Source organism: Fundulus heteroclitus, chromosome 21 (genome assembly GCF_011125445.2).
Source record: "Fundulus heteroclitus isolate FHET01 chromosome 21, MU-UCD_Fhet_4.1, whole genome shotgun sequence".
Classification (NCBI taxonomy): Eukaryota; Metazoa; Chordata; class Actinopteri; order Cyprinodontiformes; family Fundulidae; genus Fundulus; species Fundulus heteroclitus.
In genome coordinates, this window is record NC_046381.1 from 3334469 (window position 1) to 3357086 (window position 22618).

Genomic DNA, 22618 nt, shown 5'->3' on the forward strand with positions numbered 1-22618 from the left:
ATCATCAGCAAATTCATGCATCTTTAGTTCTTGTCTTCAATTACATCTGCAAGATTCTCCTTTTACTTTTCTATCATTATTTTTTAAATGTTATGGTTTTTAATTAGCTTTATAATATAAGTTCAACTGACAAATTAATAAAAGAGATTGTAGCATTTTATTCTATGTAAAAAAATATTCATGGCACACGTTTTTTGCTATACTACATAATTTCAGTTTTGTCTCAGAACCACAGATGTTAATGTATTTCACTGAGATTTCACATGATAGACCAACACAAAGTAATGCAAAAATTACGAAATTGAAGGAGAATTATGTTTTTTCAATAAAACTTTACAAATAAAAATCTGAAAAATCCTCCCACTGGACCATTGTACCAATGAATGATCATGAGTGCCACCGGTTGCTCTTATTATAACCTAATCTGTAAACAAAGTGTGAGTGATCCAATCTCAGTCCAAATCCACCTGTGCTGTGAAGGACTCAGAGGTTTGCTGGAGAACATTAGTGAAGAAACAGTGTTATGAAGACCAAGTAACACAGTGAGAACAGTTTAGGAAAGGTCTAAAACAGGTTATACAACAACATCCCAAGCTTTGAACATCTTAGAGAGCTCTGTTCAATCAATCATCTGTAAACAAAAATAACAGGATGGCCCAGCTACAAGTCTACCAAGAAACATTGGTGCACATTTATGGACTGAACAGTTGGGGAGAGCGTAAATCAGAGAAGCAGTGAAGAGGTCCATGGTAACTCTGGAGGAGCTGCAGAGATGCACAGCACAGGTTGAATAATCAGTCAATAGAACAACAACATGCACTCTACTAATCTGACTTTTTTACAACAGCGGCAAAAAACTCCTTTTTTCTGCAGGAACACTGAAGGTGGTTATGGAACTATAAACAGGACGATCTAGCAAGAACATCTTTGACAGACTACAAATGACACAAAACATACAGCTACTAAAATATATTGTTTTTTTTCATTTAATATTATTTTACTTTCTAAATTCTTTTCTCTTTCTTTCTTTTCTCTCTCTTGTCCTTTTCGCCTTTGGTTCAAAACTTGAGATCAAAGCAGATTCCTGTGCTAAAATGGCCGAGTCTAAGTCCCGACCTAAATTCAACTGAGAACCTCTTGCAAGACCTGAAAATTATGTTAACGGAAACTTTCCTTCCAAAGTGACTGAGCTTGAGCTGTTTGGCAAATAAGAAGGGGCGAAAGTGTCAGCTTTGCGATTGTGTAAATGAAAGACAAATGCACGCCGCACTTTTCAGATCATATTTCACAGGGCAGGCCCAAGTCTACTTGGGGCCCTAAGTGAAATTTGATTATGGGGCCCTCTATTTCTGCCAATAATATGGATGATCAGGCCATTTGATGTGATGTGTGTGATGTTTAAATCATTGTTTGATGTCAGACAATATCAAGAAAAAAAAGCCAGAAAATGTCAAATTATGTAAAGGAAAACCCAAGAATGAACTCAATCAAAGTTAAAGCTCAGTTTTACACAAATCAAATGTGTCAGCAAAAATTTCTGGCTATTTAACCAGACTGTAAAAAGTCGCTAACAAGCTATTTTCAAATAACAGCAACACAAATCTCTTTGATACATTACATTACCAAGACATGCAAACATACCTTTATCTTGGCTTTTGCTTCTCTTCTTCTTCTTTCTTCTCTCAGCCCCTGAAGGACATTTCTGTTTTTGCAACATTGTTTTGCCTTCTTACCTTCCCTCTGTGCTTTCGGAGTTTGAATGCGCACCGCTGATTGGACGGTGGGAAGATCCTACTACGGCCACTAGGGGGCCCCCAAGATGAATTTAAAGGGGATGTATAATGATCTCTTCTTAGTCAAGAAATATTTCATTGTAAAAAAAAAAAAAAAGCAAAATTTGATCATGGAATTGCGTTTGTTTTTAACTATAATCGTTTAGAAATCGTTTTACATGCAAAGACATTGCTCTTGGGGCCCCCTTGTGGCTTCAATGCACTAAGCAGCTGCTTGGTTTTGCGTATGCCTTACGTCAGCTCTGATTGCTCATTCTTCATTCCTACTTTGCGTTGGCTGATCGCATAAAATGGCAACAAAAATTCACTGAAGTTACAGTGCAGTTGTAACAAAGACGTGTGTCTAACAAGTACCATCTGTCCATCAGACACTCCTTTAACGAACAGCGGACAAGTTCTTCTCACTAGCTGACAAATGTAGTTTGACAGCGTAATGTAGAGAAAGATTCTTTCAAACTCGTTGCTAACGTTTCACAGCTGCAGCTGTTCACCTTTACCGTTAAGCTCTGGCTAAATCACCTGCTCATGACGTAATTGTTTATCAAAGATTGATGTCTGCATTCACACACAACTCTTCTTCACATAGAGCCTTTTCTCACTCTTCCGTGTCAGACCATCATTTTTATTTTTTACCTTAAACAAACATCACTGTCACCAAACAAAGCTTTGGCGTAGCATCTGCCCAGAGAGACAGTTTTTTTTTCTGCAAGGTGGTTAAGTGGTGGCTTTAATGAAGATGCATTGCGCCTTTTCCAGATTTATCTCCAATCGTATGGCGTGGCAGATGCTGATGCAGTGAACAACCGCCGCGGCAGAAACCTCTCGTCTCCACACACCGCTGCCTCCTCATCAAGGCTAATATGTTGTAGATCCAGGCAGCAGTTCTGTTTGTATCTCTGCAGAGCCCTCAACGGGAGTTCACTCTGGAGCCAGGATTACGGCGAGAGTGGTGTGTGTGTGTGGCTGTGTGTGTGTGTGTGGCTGTGTGAGAACAGTTTTCGCCCATTTAACTAGTAAAGCGAGGGCTTTGATGTAAAGTGAGGACCTTTTCTAGGTTGTCACTATTTTCTGGCCCGTGGGTTAGGTTTAGAGCTAAGGTGTCGATTAGGTTTAGGTTAGGGTAAGGTTTAGGTATATACCGGTAAAGGCTAGGGTTATGGTCAGCGTCAGGGTTAGGCCATAGAAAGGCGTGAAGATGAATGGAAGTCTATGAAAGTCACGGCATGGGCTTCACTTTGTATTCTAAACAAGGATGTGTGTGTGTGACAGACAGAGAGCACTGGCTTATCTGGCTGAGCCCGAGTAGCAGATGGTTATTTTTATAAGCATTAGAGCAACTCAGTCATCTTATTATGCACCGTGTTTTCCTTTTTTTTCTTTTTTTTTTGTCGTCTGACTTCACCAACAGTGAATTCCCGCTGCAAAAGCAGACTGAAGAGTTCCAAGAAGTTGTTTCATGTCAGACAGAACCACCAGCGCGTTAAAGCCCGTTTCCAGCTTTAGTCTGCCAGCGCTCCTCTCTAAGTGGCTTTCCATGGACAAGCCCATTTGATTTTCCTCGTTTAATCAATGGACCAAAGCATCCATACAGCTTAGAACCCCTAACAGCCGCTAGATAATGCGGTTAAGTCCAGGCAAGTCCAGGGCATCGTCAGGGTTTGCTTGGAATTTGCTGTTTCGAAGTCGCTGCCAACTTGAAGGGATGGTTCAGAATTTGAGGTGAAGCTTTGTTAAAAAGGTTAGAAGAAGTGTATACTTTACCTGCAGTAGATAACTCTCGCTCACACTCCATTTAATAAAAATCCAGATTGGATTTTGGAGGCTGAAGCTAACAGCTAGTACAAGAGGGGGAAAGACCAAATCTGGTTCCCACCCACTCCAATGTAGGGTTGATAGGCTAATTTCAATTATTGGATAATTTTAAATAAATAAAAATCATAGTTCATCTCATAAAATATTAAAAAGATTATAAAGAAATAATTATCCCCCCCACTGAGCATTCACTTTTGCAATTATAAAGAACCAAGAACATTTGTTGAAGTTTTTTTTATATTTCTAAATATTTACTGTGAAGTATACCCTTACAGATTTTTATTCTGTTTATACCTTTTGTGTTCTTAAATGCTTCAGATCATGAAGCAGATGAGCAAATGTATAACTCTGTTTTCAAACAATGTTTTTAGTTAGGGAAACAATTATGTGAACCCACGTGGCCCAAGGTCAAAAGCTGATTGCTCCCTCAACCCAGTAAATGATTGTGCTACCATTGGCACAAAGAAAGCGGTTGCCAAAACTGGTAATGAGTCTTTTACGTCACTGTGGAGGAATTTTGGCCTGCTCCTGTTTGCAAAATTGTGGTCCTACTGAATATAAGGTCAGGCCACAGCAGCCCAGATTTAGAGCCAAACTTTGACTAGACCACTCCAAAATATTTGTTTTGTGTTTTTTGAGCCAATGAGAAGTGGACTAGCTGGTGTGATTTCAATCATTCTTCCGCTGCATGACCAGCATGAACACACGGACATTTTCCTAACTTATTACCTGCTGGAAAGGAGAAATTACTCTTCTGTCTATAACTGTAGGTCATTCAGGGCTAAGCAGCATCAGGCTATCACATACTACCAAGTGTGACTCAAAGTATTATGTTAATTTTTTCTCAAATGTCCGATTCTTGTTGTTAAAAGATCACTGGTATTGACCGAGGCAAGTTAGTTCTTCGAGACCTCCTGGATGAATCAACAACAGGCTCTTGGATGAATTTTGGTTAGCTGGCTAATCCTGCGAAGGTCCATTACTGTTGCATGTTTTCTCCATTTGTGGCTAATGGCTCTTACTATTGTCCACTGGTGTCCCAAAGCCTTAGAAATTATGTTGTGCCTCTTCCAGACTGATAGATGTCCTTGCCTTCTTTCCCCTATTGTTTTCAAATTTAGCATAAGTTTGAGGATTTTTGCAGATGTCTGCCCCCTCTGGTGACAGATTGAAATGACAGCAGTTTTGTGCACTTGCACTCGGAGAAGAGGAAAATCATCTGCTACTGCAACTGCACAGGTCTTTTGTTTTGAGGCATAATGCCTTCTGAGGTAAGGAAGCCATAAATATTGAAGTTAGCCAGAGTTCTCTCACCACTACATTGATTACGGCGGAGACTCAGCAAAGTAGCCAGGTGAATGAGAATGCACAGCCCATCGGAGAATTGTAAGGGCATGTGTGGGAAAGAAAATAAATCATCTTTAACTTCAAAACTTGCACTAAACTTACGCTAAATTTAAAAATATATGCACCTTTATGTAATTTTTCTGAATCTTTTGGTCCGGTAGTATTCAGGCCTAGATGTGGATATTGAAATTAAACTCAGCTCTCCAAATGATGAGTTTCTTCCCCTGAAAATATACGACCTTTTAGATTTACTCCAGCTCTTTGTAACGTACATAAATATGTTATATGAACTGATCCACTCATGTGTAGCGGAAAGCAAAAGTGTAGACAGAACTTAGAGACAAATACTTGGAATGACAATGCATGTCTGGCTTTGCTCTGACCGTTTCCATTAACCTTCAAATGTAGGCTTACAATATTAAAGACTGAGAAGAGCCGGGTAAACGGGGTCAAAGAAAACACAAGCTACAGTTTCTTTGGGAGAATAATGTGCATACTTCTTCTTCTTTTGGCCATGCTCGGGATCATCATTCCAATTTTGAAGTAGTTAACTCGAACATTACTGCAAAAATATGAACATAACTGCAGAGATATACAGCAATCCAACCGTGTTGGTACAAAAATTGAGTTAAAAATGTCAGATTAAGTAAATAGTTCAATAAAAATCGAAAGTGTTGCAGTGGGGCTCTAAAAACAGGCTTTAATTTTTCTCTGAATGCAAAGAAACGACATCTAGATAAACCAGTGTTCTATAGAACAGGGTTTCACCATGCAACAGCTCAGGAGGTTTTATTTATCGTTTAACTGTTTGAAGGCTCACTAGAAATGTGGTTCTCTGAGTAAACCTTCTAAAATTTCAATAAATTCAGAAAGCTCTGAGAGATTGGACTTATATGAGATAGCTCTCTTAAAGGTTAGGGCTTAGTAGCTTCAGAGTCTGCTGCTGTTAATGTGTAAAAAGCTCCTTACCTGTGAAAAGGCACTGCCCTCAGGGGAAGCGACAAAAGGTCAGTCCTAACCGCACAGATGTCCCTGCTTCTTTTAATTGGCTGAATGTGTTGGTGAATACTAGGAAAAGACAATAACATATGCAAATTAAGCAGCAGATTGATCGCTTTTTTTGTATCTAATATTTATTTCACCACGACCTTGCTGTACCAGTTCCGTATTGCATGATCGCAGTCTAACCAAACGGCAGCGCTGCAGCCCACGACCTCGCGGGAATCTCCGCTCGCCGCGGAGGCCCGGAGTGTTTCAACTCCGTTTTTTTTTTTCTTTTTCTTTTCCCCCCACTTGCACATTTTCTCAGCCCCTACGGCACGCCGAGCTTCACATGCAACAAAGACGAGCTGGTGGCGCCGGTCCTTGTAGGATAAAATCCATTAAGCCCACGTCCTGTGTCAGCAAAGTCAGCAATCCCTAGATGTTCCAAGAACTCCGCTCCGGAGCGCCCGGCACGGACCCCTTCGAAAGCGCGATTGGATCCCACGCCTGATTTCAGCGCTAATTCAACCCTCACACCCAATATCATTCGGCAATAACACAAAAGGTAAAGCAGTGCCAGTCTCGGAGGGACGCCTCACTCCTTGGCCGCTCATATGCTCTGCTTTGGGCCAATTTAGATGTAGTGTTCTCTCTGACCTCTGCGTTATCTGAAATTTGCAGGCATGAAGGGCGGAGGATGAAACGAACTGTTTATTGAGTTGTAAATATTGCAAATGGAGTCATGATGTGGCATACCCGCCTTGCAAAGCTTTCCAATTACACAAGGGTAATAAGACTCCTTTGTCAGGGAAAAAAAAAAAAAAAAAAAAAGCAACCCTTATGTCTAAGGCTCCAATTGCTCCAACGGTGAGTAAAATACTGCGAAGTGCTTCGCTCAGGAGACGAGATGTCACTTGGAGGAATCGTCCACCTATCTCTGCTCCCGAGCAAAAAAAAAAAAAAAACACAAAGTCATTCTAGTGGACGAAATGTGCTTGTTGCGGTTAAAACAAGGTGTTGGGTCTTTACACGGCGCCCCCTCGTTTATCTCGCTGCTCATTAGCGCTCCGTTCAGCCTTTGCTGTAATTGCTTTGCGTGTTGTTTTAATAGATGGTTAAATATTTACAGTAAGATTGTGTCTGGCACACCGTTCCCCCCAACACGCGCTCAATCACCGACGGAAAGACACGTTGGCGGGGCCACGTGCGGACGCTTAGAGCTGTTGAAGGCGCTCAGCTGCCGTGCTGCGGTCCGTGCTCTGATGCAAGGAGAGTGGGCACGTTGCACGAGCCCGCACTTATGAGGCTGTGCAAGAATGAGCCCGGCCCACATGTAACGAGCGGCAGCTTGGATGGGAATAAGCCACATTTCATACATTTCAAAAGCCTTTCACTTTTTTTTTTTTATATCCAGGAACACTGCGACGTAAGTCTGCTCACATTTGAGCCTGTTGCATGTTTACAGCTATGAAATCAACCTTCCCTGAAACAGTTGGACATACATTATTCATAATATCAGCTTGCAGTTGCCAGGAGATTGCTTTCTGGAGTTCAGCCTAAAACTTCAATTTTTACAACATTTTGGTAAAAATGTTTTCTTTTAAGAAAGCGGTCTTCCGATATAGCGGCACTTTTATTAAATCATTTTATGGGAGTCTATGGATTTGACAGAATTAACTTTCTAAGGATTGCTAATTGTTCAGTAATCCATTCGCTGGTGTTGCTGAAGTGAAGCATTGTTGTTGTTTTTTCCCATGATGCACTTTTGAAGGAGCTTGCGGCGAATAGGAGAGAGGTTTTAGTTTTAACTGCTTTATATATTTCTGGCCATCCTAACACATTTTTGCTGAAAAGAAAGTCAGATAAAAGCAGCGGGTGGACCGAAAAGAGCCCAGACAGTTTAGGAAAAAAGGAGGAGGAGAAGCGATTTCATGAAAAAACTACTTTTAATCAGGAACGTGGACACAGAGCCTCTCCACGGTATTAATTATGCAGTTGTTACGTCGGAGGATCAGACGGTCCTAAAGATTTGGAACCCGGCTAAATTTAAAGAAATCAATCAAATATGCAAAGTAAAAAAAAAAATTTAAAAAAATAAATGCCTGTACTGTTTTCATGAGCGTGGAGCTAGAGAGAAGCTCACACAGTGGGGGGACTCAAACAGAATCCGCCAAAAGGCTACTTTCATGCATGTTTTTCTTTGTTTCCTGATTTCAACACACTTGTGAGTCATTAGCAGCTTTCTGCAGACTTTAATGATGTGCCGGAAAACTGCAGGAAAGCATAAGAACATGCAGGACAATAGGATGTATGACGATGGTTTGGGACTTTGTTGTTTCTGCTCCAATAGCAGCACCAACTAAAGTAGATGTCCATCTGTTGGGTAGTGGCACCAAGTACACTGGAATATTGTTCAAATTTCCCCCTGGATGTGTTGATGCAGTTCCTTTTCCTCCGCCAATTGTTTTGTATTTCTCTCCTTGTTAACTCTCTATACGGTTAACATGGATGCTTTTATGTTGTTTTGTCAGAGTCCATGAATTCTGCCGACTCGATGTTGATTTAAGATACGTTGAAGAACTTTTAAGGCAGTTCTTCTTCTTGACCTATTCCATTTAACATTGTGCAAAGCTCCTGCACCGCCGGCAGTAGAACAAGGCCGCTGCTTGATGCTGCCACTCCCACACATGAGAGGTCATACAGTATTCATAGATGGACTCCTCCAATCACAGCGGTCGTTAATGTGGCAAAGTACCTCATTTCTCACCTGACCATAAACGTTTTCCCAACGGAGCATTTAGCTTTCCTATGTGGGCAGTGGAAAATATATGGCAACTATGAAATCAGTTCGTTTCAATTTTATTTATATAGCGCCAATTCATGATACATGTCATCTCAAGGCACTTGTCAAAGTCAAATTTAATCAGATTATACAGATTGGTCTGAAAGTTTCCTCTCTAAGGAAACTCAGCAGGTTGCATCAAGTCTCTCCAAGCAGCATTTACTCCTCCTGAAAGAGCGTAGAGCCACAGTGGACAGTCGTCTGCATTGTTGGTGGCTTTGCAGCAATCCCTAATATGAAGGTATTTTTGTTCTTGGCTGGTTGTGTCGTAGTCTAATCTTGGTGCATGGTTCCCACTTCATGTCAAGTTTGAGTCTTAATGATTCCTGGGGTGTTTTTCAACTATCGTGACCAATTTGTGGTACTGAAAAAGTTCCACAGCATGATACGACCAACACCGTACCTACTAGTTCAATGTTCTTTGGGTTGAACAGTTCACTTAGACTCAACCAAATATTTTTCTCATTGTTTACAAAAAGCTCAAACTTAGTCTTTTCTGAGCATAAAAGATCTTTCTAGAAGGCGTTTGGTTCGTCTGTGAGGGTAGTTGCAAATGTCAGAGCAGTCAGCATCTTCTCAGTCCACAGGGATGTGAATGGGTTTTCGATGTGAACAATAACACATCAGTGTCCCTTTATCTGATTCCCCTACACTTTGGATAATTTTTAAAACCCTTGACAAAGTGGTTACACATCTGAATATGTTAAACAAACCGATATTCTAGGAACCTACTATTTGCTAAGAAGATGTAATTTAAAGCAATCCATCTGAAGTCTTCCGGTTCAATGTAGAACGCCCTTTTTGTTCTTTTATTTAATAAAAAATTGTTTATGTTTGCTAGTAAGCTTCCCGTTTGGGGAATCACATGGAACATGAAAGTTTCATTCGTAAAAGCTTACCACAGTGTGAAACCCCCCAGTAGCAATTTGTTTCATTTTACCAGCATGATGTCAGAACTCCCAGATTCCCACTTGCCAACATTAGAGAAGAAACGGTGCCGATTATTTCCTCGGCTCAGTCTGTGGCGGCTTCTTAATCTCTTTATAAATTCTTTATCATGTGCAGTCACAAAATTTAACCTGTACATGTAGAGTATTAAAAAAAAAAGGAAACCCATTTGCGAGTTGTTGCAGGTTGATTACTGCTGATTGTCTTTTTTTTTATACTTCTGGTAAGATTGCACACAGTGTTGCTCTATATTTAAATATTTTGTGATTTTATTTTGTTTTGTTGTTTTATTTTATTTCCAGTTACATAAAATCTTTAATTAATTTGCTGTCAGGCAGGTGCTCCATTCAGTGTAGATGATTAACTTGAATAAAGCACATGCAATAGATTAGAATTTTATAAATGATGCAAACTAGCATCATTAGGCATAATTGGCCATGGCAGCAATTAAACAAATGTTCCAGTCTCAGGTATGTAGATTATAGTCTTGATTGCATCCTAAAACAATACATCCTAGGCTACATTAGGGTTGCCAACTCAGCACCTATATAATACAGGACAGCTTGGAGGGATGATTAGACCTTAACCATCGCATACGCATAGCTGCAGCGTTCCGTGATTTCTCCTTCCATGCGACTTCCTTATATAGGTCTGGGAAATTGGGGAGGAACATTTAGTTTTCATATATACAAATTGCACTTTAATTTGGTAAAATCCGGGACGTCCTTGCTGATACGGGGCAGTTGGCAACCCAACCCAAGGCTACATTCACACAACAGGAAAATGCAATAGAAATCCGATTTTTTTTTTTTTGCCCATGTGAAACCCATATCCGTGTTTTCCATGGCAGTACGAATGGCACAGTTCCTATCTTTTCACTCCATGAAATCTGATTTGTACCACGTCCATATGCAATACTAAATTGAATACATGTGTGAACGGTCATGTCACGTTTCATCCGTATTTTACGTCACTGTCCTGGATCTCGCTACGCAACCACACTGACTTCTGTACAGCAGCAGCAGGAATCGCAGCTCCACAAACGGCCAATCTTAATAGCTTTGGGTGTTTTCTCCCTTTGCTCAACCTCATAAAAACACGGAGATTCCTGTATCGACTGTTCAGCCTTTTTTGTACCAAAGCTTTATTGAACACGTACATTCGCCATTACTTCCTTAAGCGCTGCACTGCTGTGTGACGTCTGTTTTGTCCTGCTCCTATCTGCATATGCGGGTCGCTTTGGGGTCTTGAACAATTCAGACAGAAGTCTAACGGCAATAGCATTTAATTAGCAGTTTTGGCAGCAACACAAAAAATAAAAAATAAAATCAGCAAAAAAATCTGAGTTAACCAACAAGACTTGTAGTTTGAGCAAAGCCTTAGTCCACCATCACAGTGTATCAAATACACTTTGATCATGTTAAATTAAAACTGAGTTACATTCTGGCCACGAGGCGGCAGCAAACTGCTTTCAATCTTATCCTCTATATGTATGTAATGAAACCAAATTGTTTTTTTCTGGTTTAGAGAATATTAAGTAGTATCCGTCCATCAGTGCATGTTCTGCCTAACACTGATTTGGCTATCAGGGTCTTCTTTTGAGTTTAGATGCAATTCACCTTGATGCTATGGCAACAATCAGATCTCCGTATAGGTATTACAATGTAGTGAGACAGTGGTGAAATCAAGCTTTCTTCATTTGAGGCAGCTAGCTAAAGTAAAGCCATTCACATCAAGGAAGCTTTTTTGAAACGGTGATTCATGCATTTGTTACATGTGGGCTGGATTACTGTAACTCGCTCTATCTTGGGGTTAGTGAGGCATCCATCAAGCGCCTGCAGGTTGTGCAAAACGCTGCAGCACGGCTTTTAACTGGAAGAAGAAAGTCTGAACACATTACCCCCTTTCTGACTTCTCTTCATTGGTTGCCTGTACGTTTTAGGGTCCGTTTTAAAGTCCTCTTAATTGCTTTGAAATGTCTTAATGGTTTGCCTCCACCACACACACACACCTTTATGAGCTCCTGCGCTCCCATACACCTGCCCTCTCCCTTTGGTCTGCCAACCAGCAGCTCCTTATTGTCGCTAAATCCCAGCAGAAACTAAAAAGAGTTTGTGCCTCCTCTCTGTCAAAGTTTGAGACTCTTCCTAAAACACATCTGCTTGCAGAAATGTTTGGCACATCCTGAGAGGTTTACGCCATTTATGATCTGTTTTTAAGAAATTTCCGTTATTAAAAATTCAATTGAATTAATTTGAATTATCTTAAGGGTTACTAACTTCTTTATTTTTGTATTTTAGCTTGTCTGTGCTTTACTTGTCTATTTTCATTATTACTGTTATTTTCCGTTGTATATGTACAGCACTTTGTTGGCCTCTGTTATTATAAAGTGCTTTATAAATAAAGGCTTTATGGTTTACAAAAACATATTAAAACAAATCCCTGGAGTAGTGTAGCTGGGCCCTAAATCAGCCGTCTTCTACCCCCATAAAAATATTGCCAGGATAGTTTTTCCTGGTACATCAGGGAAAAAAACGGTCATGTATTTATTTTCAGCAGGTTTATTTATTGTTATGATGCTGTTTCAGAAGTTTCAGAAATTAGCAGGCAGCTCCAGCTCATCCAGAAATGTTGTGTCCATAGTCCTGACCAGCACAAGGAAAATGGATCATTTGGTTACAGTAAAAAGGATCTCCACGATGGACCTAAATCATCACCAAACAGGCTTCCTATCTGTAAAAAAAGACCGAGTGTAAAATCTTGTTGATGATATGATTTCAGATATGCTGGTCAGACATGAAGGTATGTTTGGAGTTTCCCCATAAACATCCATTTATTATTCAATAAATCTCTTGTTTTAATGTAATTTTATTTAGCATTGCTGGATTCTTTACCTGTAAAGACTTTGAACTGCCTTGACTATGAATGGTCCTCTACAAATAAACTTCTTTTGTCCTGCCTAGCGATTACGCCTAAAGCCTAGAAAAAAAACAGCAGTTAAAACATTAAGTCCCTCTTTTAGGAAATAACGGAAAAACAACAGTTTGAGTAGATTAATCCATCAACCTTGCTTTACTTTCCCCCTCCAACCCTTTTCTCCTGCAACACGGGGATGAAGGTTTGTTTACTGTTCCTGGGTAAAGTGATCATGTCCCGCATGCCACGCGGGACACTGAAGACATAAAAATGTCACATTTCATTGTACAAATATACCATAAGTTTGTGTAGATGTTAAAAAGCAATATATCTCCTGCTTTGGGCATGGACAATAAGGAACAGACCTGCAGGATATTTATTCTTTTAACCAAGTAAAGAGTTCGGTCCCATGAGTTGGAAGATATGTTGCGAAAGGCTGACAGAAGATTACGTTTCCATTTCTGCACATATGATATATTAGCAAGCAAAAGATTTTTATATATATATATATATATATATATATATATATATATATATATATATATATATATATATATATATATATAGCCAATAAATCCTACAACTTCTTCTTGCTGGTATTGCACCCGAAGAGCTGACTTAGGATTTTACATCTCATTTAACTTCGTGTCAGGTGAAACTCTCTCCCTTTTTGGCTGGCTGAAACCTGCTGACAAAACTACTCGTTCATATTGAGAGAACCCATCGCCTGTAACCCTGACCTAATGGACAGACAGAGAGTCTAATGGACATGTGGGTTTGAGATGTGATGAAAAAGTCTGAATAGTGAGAGTCCATTTCTTTTTGGTCAGCTGGAGGGAAGATTAAATGTGAGAGCATGACTCTCTACGTGTTGCTGGATTCGGCACTCAGCGTATTATCGCTCTTGATACAGAGCCGTGGGAGGTATTTTACTCATTTACGCTTTTAGATATTTTAGTTTTTTTGGTTTTTTGGTCACATATAACGTTTCAGGTCATCAAATTAATTTCATTATCACACAAAGATACTACTGCTTTATTTATAAAGCACTTGAAAACAACAGCATCTACGCTGTGCTGTACAGACAATAACCAATAAACATTTAAAAAGGGAGAGAAAAAAAAACAAAGATTACAATAAAAATATAAAAAGGAATAAGAGCAAAAGTCTCAACGTGTGTTAAAAGCCAAGAGAAAACAAAATGTGTCTTAACGCAAGTTTTGAAAGTTGACAATAAATTTGCACTTCTAATACGGAACATCAAATCGCTCCATAACTTAGGAGCAGCAAAACTAAAAGCTCTGCTGATAAACAGAATAAATGCAGTATTCACTTTTAAAATGAATCCATGTATTAAGGGAAAACATATCCTAACCAAGCTGACCATGTGTGAAAAAGTTATCCCGGTCCTGATGTAGGAAACTGCTCCACACCATCACCGTTTTTGGCCCCAGCCTCATCTGGAGAATGTTTTGTTGTATTTTTCCCTGAAATGCTGTATTAGCTTCACAGCAGATGTAGCAGGACGCTCACCTTCCACAAACCTGAGGCTCATCAGGATGGTTTTGACAAATTTTAGACGGGCCTTTCCGTCTTTTTAGTCAGCAGGGATTTCCTAGCTTGGTGAAACATACCCCGAAACTATTCCGTGACGACACCTAAATTATCTGGACATCGCTACTTCTTTAGATGAAAAATTAGGAAATCACAAATTTAAAATAAAAAATAAAATGATAATCATCTCAAACTCTTTAAGGTTTTTTACCAAAAAAAAATCTTTATTAATCAGGTTCCAGAATTTCTTTTGCTGAAGCTGATGGAATAGCTTTGCACTGTGAAGCTGTGGTAATTTCTGTTACAGATTTCCAGTTGGATCCTGATTGTTTTCTGTTCATAACCTGGTTAATTTTCTATTACCCAGGTTATGGTTAGCCTGGTTAGGATATGTTCCATTTGCAAAAGCCACCAGGTCTTTATTTAAAATATGCTGGTACCTCAAAGACTTCACGAGGCTCTCCTTGCAGCTTAACAATGTCTTCAGAAGAGAAAGAGACCGGCACCATCACAGAACCATCCACCGTACATAACAGTGGACATCCGGTGCTTTCCCACATATTCATCATTTGCTTCCTGTGCCTGGTGGTAATCTGAACTTAGAGCTGTCCAGCCTTGTTTGTCACGGTTTCATGCATCGTTTTATGGGCAGGTTTAAGCAAGCAGCCATCCCTTTGAAGTCATTTCCTTATTCCTGGGCTCCATCCAAAAACGTCTAATTACAGCTCCTAGCTCCTGCTCTTAGCTCCTGTTCCTTGACCTTTCATTTTTTTTATATTTTCTTGAATTTATTTACATTTTTTTATTTCATTCATTGTGTTCAAACAAAACAATTAGACATAATTTTTACCTAAAGCAAAATATTTACAAAGACATTAAATTACAAAATCATCAACAAGACAATAAGCATCAAAATATACATGACAAAAACAAAAGATAATGAAATGAAATAGCTGAAATACACATTTTACTTTTTCTCTATATTCATAAAACACAAAATTTCACATGATCATTAATAATCAGGCATAACTGACATTCATGGGGTCAACAGCAAGAACTCACGAGCTGCTGTGCTGATTTCTGACGTGCATGAATGACGCGAGACAAATCCGGGCCTACATCTTTACGAAAATGAACTACAAAGTGCATGTTTCCGTGATGTGGGCTGTGCATATATGTCATGTCATGCAAAGGATTGTGGGATACCTCATAGCCCCTCAGCGTCGATAAGGGACAATTAGCTGCAAGAGGAAGCATACAGGCTCCTTTTTCTTCCTCCTTCTCCACTCATTACACTATCTGGACAGCACTGATCATGGCTACCATTGACGCACTTTGGCTAAAGAGCCATGTTTACACCTCTTGTAGACAGAAATTCATGTGTTAAAAGTTCCTGACATGATCAACTTTAAATGGTTCAGCAACTTTATTTTGTTCCGTGATGTCTTATGAGGACAACACACCCACCTAGTGTGCCCCAACCGTCTGACCTGTAGTTAAAAAAAATAAAAATTAAAAAAAAGCCCCGACAGGATGAAGTCCTCATCAGAGCCAAGCGATGGCATCTGCACTTGCTGGGAAAGGGGGGTGGGGAGGACTAATTCGCTGCGGTTTAACGTGCGCGAGAGGGGTCAGGAGACGCTGAGCTGTGTTTATGGTGAAAGATGCATGAGTACAGTTTGGCAGACAAGGAGCCTGAGGGAGAGACTTGCAAAGTGGGAGGAAAATCATTAGCTTTTGTTTGCATGTTCTCTCTCAATTACGTGTCTCCCAAGTCTGGCAGGGTGATGAAAAAGAGGAGAAGACGCGTAGCGTGAATAATGATTTGTCACTTCTTCTTCTTTTTTTTTATCACGGATGCGCGTCTGCTTCAAAAAGTGTCCTTGGTCTGGCTGCTTGAATTACAGCTCTGTGCTCTCCCCCCCCCCCCCCCCCTCTCCCCCCCACCCCACCCCACCCACCTAAGCTCTATCACACAGCCACATTTCATAGAAACGGGTTGTGGGGGAGAATACGGGTGTGACAAAACTATTGTTCATCCCACCTCTCAATATTTATCATAGTACAATTTCCCCCCACCGTCTCACTCTCAAGGGCTTGATTTATGACACGCTCCCCCCCCACACACACACACACACACACACACCCCCAAGCCTCATCAGAACAGCAAAGCGTTCATCACGGCGACTTTTCCCAGGCATCAGTTTTGTTTAATCCGAAAGCGGGAGAGGAAAAGAAGAGGAGGGGTGGCACGCGGGGGAAGTAGAGATAGATGGGAGTGAGGAGGACCAACTGGAGAGAGCGAATCGGACCATCGCAAAGACTGGGGGGGGGGGAGAGAGAGAGAAAAAAAAACACCGTTCACTTATCTATATATCAAAATGGCGTCACTGCCTTGCAAATTTGCTAAAGCTCATTTGTAATGTTTTCCGCTTGTCACTGGCCCTAATGCACACAGCTCATGGGAGTCGCCGCCTGCCACATGATCAATGGGAGGAGAGGAAAGTTACATCTCGCCATTAAACGCTTTTGACTTGCAGAATGCAAAGCGAGGCCGCTATGAGTGATGCCTTTTTTGGCGGCGGCGGCTCGGGGGAAGTTGTCAGATAGATTATAAATGGTGCTTTTTGGTTTACAACCGAACGTGCGCTCTCCCCTGCATGTAAAGGCAGCGGCTTTGTTGAGCACTCGCTCAAAGTCGCTCTCGGCCTCCGAAGCCCGTGGAGCGAGGCCGGATGCTGGAGATTAGGCTCGGCGTAATGAGAGAGGAATCAGGGCTGTTAGCCATCGGTTTGCTTCACACACCCTTAAGAGATTTTTTGCAGTGATTACGAACGGCCTTCAGGGTCAAGGGGACTCCACTTTAAATCACCGGCTAATTGGCCAACCTGGTCATTTATAGATTGGAGACAAGAACTCGCCTTGCACTTCTTGGATTCCTCCTGTGTCAACCTTTTTTCCTCTTCAAGTCCTTTGACATTGTCTGCGCTCCCTCTGCATTCGCTCTTGTATGCTAGCCTCCTGCTAAAGATTTAAATGGATTATCACTGAGCCTCTCCCAGGTTGTCTTTTCCTGCGTATTTCTAGTGGTAAACCTGTGTTGGCGCTACAAAGCCTGCCACAAATGCAAACAGCCCTGAGCCTTTTCAGGTGACCGTCGTTACGATCGTCGCTGTGTTTTAATGGGAGTTTGTTGTGGCAAACCAGCACAAACTAGTGCGTTATTGTGTAGCGCAGGGGTGTCAAACATACGGAACGCGGGCCCGGATCCGGCCCACTGAACAATTTAGTCCGGCCCTGTGGCTAAATGCATTATCATTTTTTTTCCCCAGTGTCCTGTCTGGCAATGTGGCAATAAGATGCCACAAAGAGCTCATCAGATTTGACTTTCACAAGTGGACAAGATAAAAGGAAGAGAATGATAAAACAATTATTGAAAAAAAACATGTACTTCGTTTAATTGAAAATATGCAGTTCCTATATTGTCCACGAGGGGCGCTGTGTTTTAATTAGCAGATTAAGCTTCAGGTGTGGAAAAATTCAAATCATTTGTTAATTTTTATCTGTTTGATGTATTTTATCATGCAGGACAGTGTTTTTAAGTTTCAAAAAATGTGAATAAATGTTTTTCAACATTGTATAATCACTGTGATCAGTTCTTATGCATAATGCACAAGTAAATGTTTAACTGAGTAAAAGTATTGTTGAAATTGCACATACTTTTCTTAAAAACGCTGAGATTATTCATAATATATTGTGTAAAAGTGAAATTAACTTAATATAAAAATCAACAACAAGTCCACATTTATTAGTTCTATTTAATCTTGCAATGAGTTAACTCGTGTGGCCCTCTTGAGATCAGATTAAGCTGTATGCGACCCCTAAACCAAAATGAGTTTGACACCGTTGGTGTAGCGGAAGGGAAACGATGCGTGGACTTCAACCGTCTTTACAAAGCGCAGGGGTGTGCATTGGTATTCAGCGACACGAGTCAATCATTTTCTACCGATGCAACTCTTCTAAAGTTTAAAACGTTTGCCTATTCTTTGCTAAAGCTTGAGCTCGGTCAGAAAAGGTGAGAGTCTGTGAACAGCAGATTTCAAGTCTTGCCTTAGAGTGAGAATGGGATTTAGGCCTGAACTTTGACTGGACCGTTCTAACACGGGTTAATAGTTTCATTTAAATCACTCCACCTTGGCTGCTGCTGCATGTTTAGGGTCTTTGTCCCTAAACATGTCTAACCTCCACCCCAGTGTCAAGTCATCTGCAGCTGCCAACAGGTTTTCTCTCATAACTGCCCTTCATTTAGCTCCCATCTGCCCTTCATTTCTGATCGGTTTTCTTATCCCTGTGGCCGTCACCGTGTTTCACCAATGGAAAGTTGTGTTCAGGTACTAGTTTTCTGCTACGCATACAATTTTTTAATTAAGGCCAAAATTGGATATTTTGGTCTCATCTGACCAGGACACCCTCCTTCCTATGTTTACCTCTTCGCTGTGACACCACAGCTGGAGAATTCATTGCTATCTTTGATTTAAAACTTGAACGTTACATTGTTATCTGTCAGATCTCTTCTCTCCGGGCCATGTTCGTTCATTTCCGCGAGGTGGGCTGTGCTTTATACCCCATGTCACACACAGGATTGTGGGATTCCTTACGGCTCCTTAGCGCCTGTACACTGCAAAAACCGAACTAAAAATAAGTAATTTTTTCTTAAAATTAGTGCATTTGTCCTTGATTTGAGCAGGTAAATAAGATGATCTGCCAATGGAATAAGATAGTTTTACTTAAAATAGGAACAACTCATTTCCATCATCTTATTTCAAGTGCAGTATATCTAATTATCTCATTTTAGGGGTCAAGATACTCATTCCATTGGCAGATGATCTTATTTAACTTCCTCAAATCTAGGGCAGAAACACTAATTCTTTAGAACATTTTACTTATTTTTACATCCGTTTTTGCAGTGTAAGAGACGTTGTGAGCTCCCTACACCAAAGGAACTATGGTAGGAAGCATACAGGCTCCTTTTCCTATCTCCTTCTTCACTGCCTTACCTCTTTGTTCAGCACTTGTCATGCCGAACTTCCGCTTTGGCTAAAGAATCCTTTTAGACCTTTTTGGATGCGGCCACGATGTTGTTGAGGATGGTGAAGGGAGGCAGTGAGGGGTTGTTCTCCATCATCCACTGTCTTAAGCGGGTTAAGTTCAACCCACCCAAAATAATCCTGCGGAGAGTGGATGAGATACTCCCAACATTATTAAAAACAGCTCAGGTCGGAAAACTTATTTCTGATTTACTTGAGATTAATCTCTGATTTTAGAAACGTTTTTGTTTTTCTTGAAAGCAGTAGAGTCCACAAAAGTCTTTTGTTTTTTGCTGCAGAGGGCTGAGGCTTTATTTAAGATAACCTTATCATTACAGGCGACAGAGAGGACCACATCTCATTAGAGCCGCATTTAGATGTGGAGGATTAAAGCGAGCCGCTTCTCAGAAGCTCCTACTCTCCCACCTAAAAGTATATACACATATGAATATGAATCATCGTTAGAGCTACCTGGGGACACAATCATCGTTCCGGGGTAAAAAGTTGCAAACTGGCAGTCTTCGTCAGCATTCGCTGTGCGTTAAGTAACAGCCGTCGGTGTGATTCACTCGTCCAAACGTTAACCTACTAGCTAAAAGCGTGCACGGTTTTTGTACGGGCGGGATTAGCTGACCCACATGCGTTGTCGCCTGCAGGATGTGTTCACTGTTCGTCACGCACTCATTCGGTGCAGAAAATCCAAACACACAAAAGGCCTGTGGAGACTTTCACCTTCATTTGTTTTTGTTGTTTTTTCCCCCCCACACGCTTCACTAAATATAGCCGTTCAATTTCCTCTTCTGTTAAATCCATTTACTTTATAGGACCCCCCTCCCCCCTCTCCACGTGCCACACAGAGGCAATAACGTTATAAATAGCCCCCACAAACCCAGGGAAATGTTGCCGCTATGTATCAGTTCTCCCGCTGAGGAGAAAGTTGGAGGATGTTTTTAAAAGAGGATCCAACGCCTGCTGCTGTGGTTTTCTGAATGCGTGCAGTGGCTACGGCTCCCTCCGGTACACGCTGCCAAATACTTGGTTAAGCTGTTTATTGATCTTGGAAGGGAGGTATATTCCCAGCCTCGTACAGGCGGCGGGCTTTTAAAAGGAAGACCTCTCGGCAAAGACAGTCACTACCGATACTCATCACGTACCCATCCACCCCGCGCCCCCCGCCGTCGACCGCAGTTTACAGCCGGAAACCGACGGAAAGAGAGTTTGAGAGGAAATAAGGAGCATTGGGGCGCACACTCACCTCAGAGGTTCAGGGCAAACAAAATGGATCTTAGAGACGTGCCGGGCGAGCTTGAGAAATGCCTCTTACCGTTTTATGTAAATGATTGTGTAATTTACTGCTGTTCACACTCAATCGCACAGGCATTTGAGTTTCTGCCGGCTGGCTTTGATGCGGTGCAGCTTCCTCTCGAGCAACTGAAACTAGTTTGAAGCGCTGAGATATCCTAAATAATGCGTATTCTCAAATATATCTGTTCCTTTCAGAGCACATCCCATTGATCAAAACTGCTTTGAGTAAAGCCCTCGAGCTAGTCACCAGATTCAAATTCCTGGGATTATTAATTGATAAGATGCTTTCTCTCAAAGTCTGATGTTTGATCTTCAAATAAAGGTTGAAACTCATTTTTTTAGTTGTTGTTTTTTTGTAATTTTCTTCCTCAGCGCTCGGAAGCTTCTGATAACAGCTACTTTTTTCTCCGTACTTAATTAGAGCTATGCTGTGTATATTATGTGTGCTACCACCAGCTGTCTACAGTGCTTGACTCAGTGGTTTAACGCAGTATTCTGAGATTTATCACTGGTTGTACGGGCCTCACCCACCACTATATAATGTATGTTAGAACTGGCATGACTTCCCTGAATGTAGCGTTATAGCCAATTCAGTTCAGTTTATTTATAAGCATCAATTCACAGTCTCTCCAAGCAGCATTCACTCCTCCTGAAAGAGCGTAGAGCCACAGTGGACAGTCGTCTGCATTGTTGATGGCTTTGCAGCAATCCCTCATACCGAGCATGCATGAGGCGACAGTGGGGAGGAAAACTCCCCCTTTAACAGGGAAGAAAACCTCCAGCAGAACCACGCTCAATGTGAACAGCCATCTGTCTGTCTGCTCAAACCCAACACACACACAAAAAGAGCACAGAAATGGTAATACTGGAGTACTTTCTATGTGAGAGAAAGGTAAAACTGCAATAATAGGGCCAGTTCCTTCAGTGGTTTCATCTAGGAGAGAGACACAGTTGAGTGGATGAGCTCCGAGTCCGTTTTTAAGTCTGTAGGATGAAAAAGAGTGCATACAGTTTGCTGGAGTACAAGCTCAGCCAACGGCTACGCCCAGCAGAGAGAGAGAGTTAAACACTGAAAGACAGCACCAAGCCATCATCAATGCAGGATGAAGGCTTTATAACACTCTTTGTACCTACATATGTATGCGCCTTTCTTTGGAGAACTGAAAGCTGTTATGCCCTACACTCAAATTATGTTTTTCTATTTCTCGGCTCCTTGTGTTCAAACTAAAATGGGAAAGAAAGCTTTCAGCTTCTCTGTCTCCTCTGCTTGTAATGCCGTCCAATCTGAACTGAAACTGTCAGAAGCTATTTCTCGGAAAGCCTTTTGCTCTCTCTAAAGAAACTAACAGAAATCCTCCAGAAAGTGCGCGTCTGTCATGTCAACTATGACATGGGCCGCTGTCTTTGTTGGCCAGGTCAACCTGGTGATGGAGTTCTGGATCTAATTGGGTCTTTTATCTGGTTAAATAACACTTTTTTTGTGTTCACTAGCTTCCAGCAGTAGGGTTCAGCTTTACCCAGAGCCAGCGGGATAATATAGTGATGCCCAATTAATAATCAATGAGGAAATTGTTGGATTATGTCCTACTAAAGATCTTTTTTTTACATTGAATATTAAAAAAAAACAATAATTTCAAGTAAAATAAAGGATTGTCATCAGTCAAGACAGTCAGGACAAAAATCTCACCTGGTTTGGATGCAAAGTGCCGTTTTACTGATAGGTGGGCTTTTGTGGTAGTTTAAAGGTAAAGTTGTATAAGTCAACTTTTTATGTGAGAGAAAGGTCAACACCAACTTGAGCCATTGTGACAGAATTAGAGACTATCTAGCTGAGCTGTACAACAAACGAGGCTTGATATTGATTAATATAAATATATCTCCCCATCCACCAGTCACAGTTAACATTAGGTGAACTGAATTGTACTGATTAAATCTTTATCATTGAATGTGTGAGTGGGTGGCACATGCAATCAAGTGAAAAACTATGTATTAGTAAATGTTTACATACTGATGTCTAATCTAACCTTATA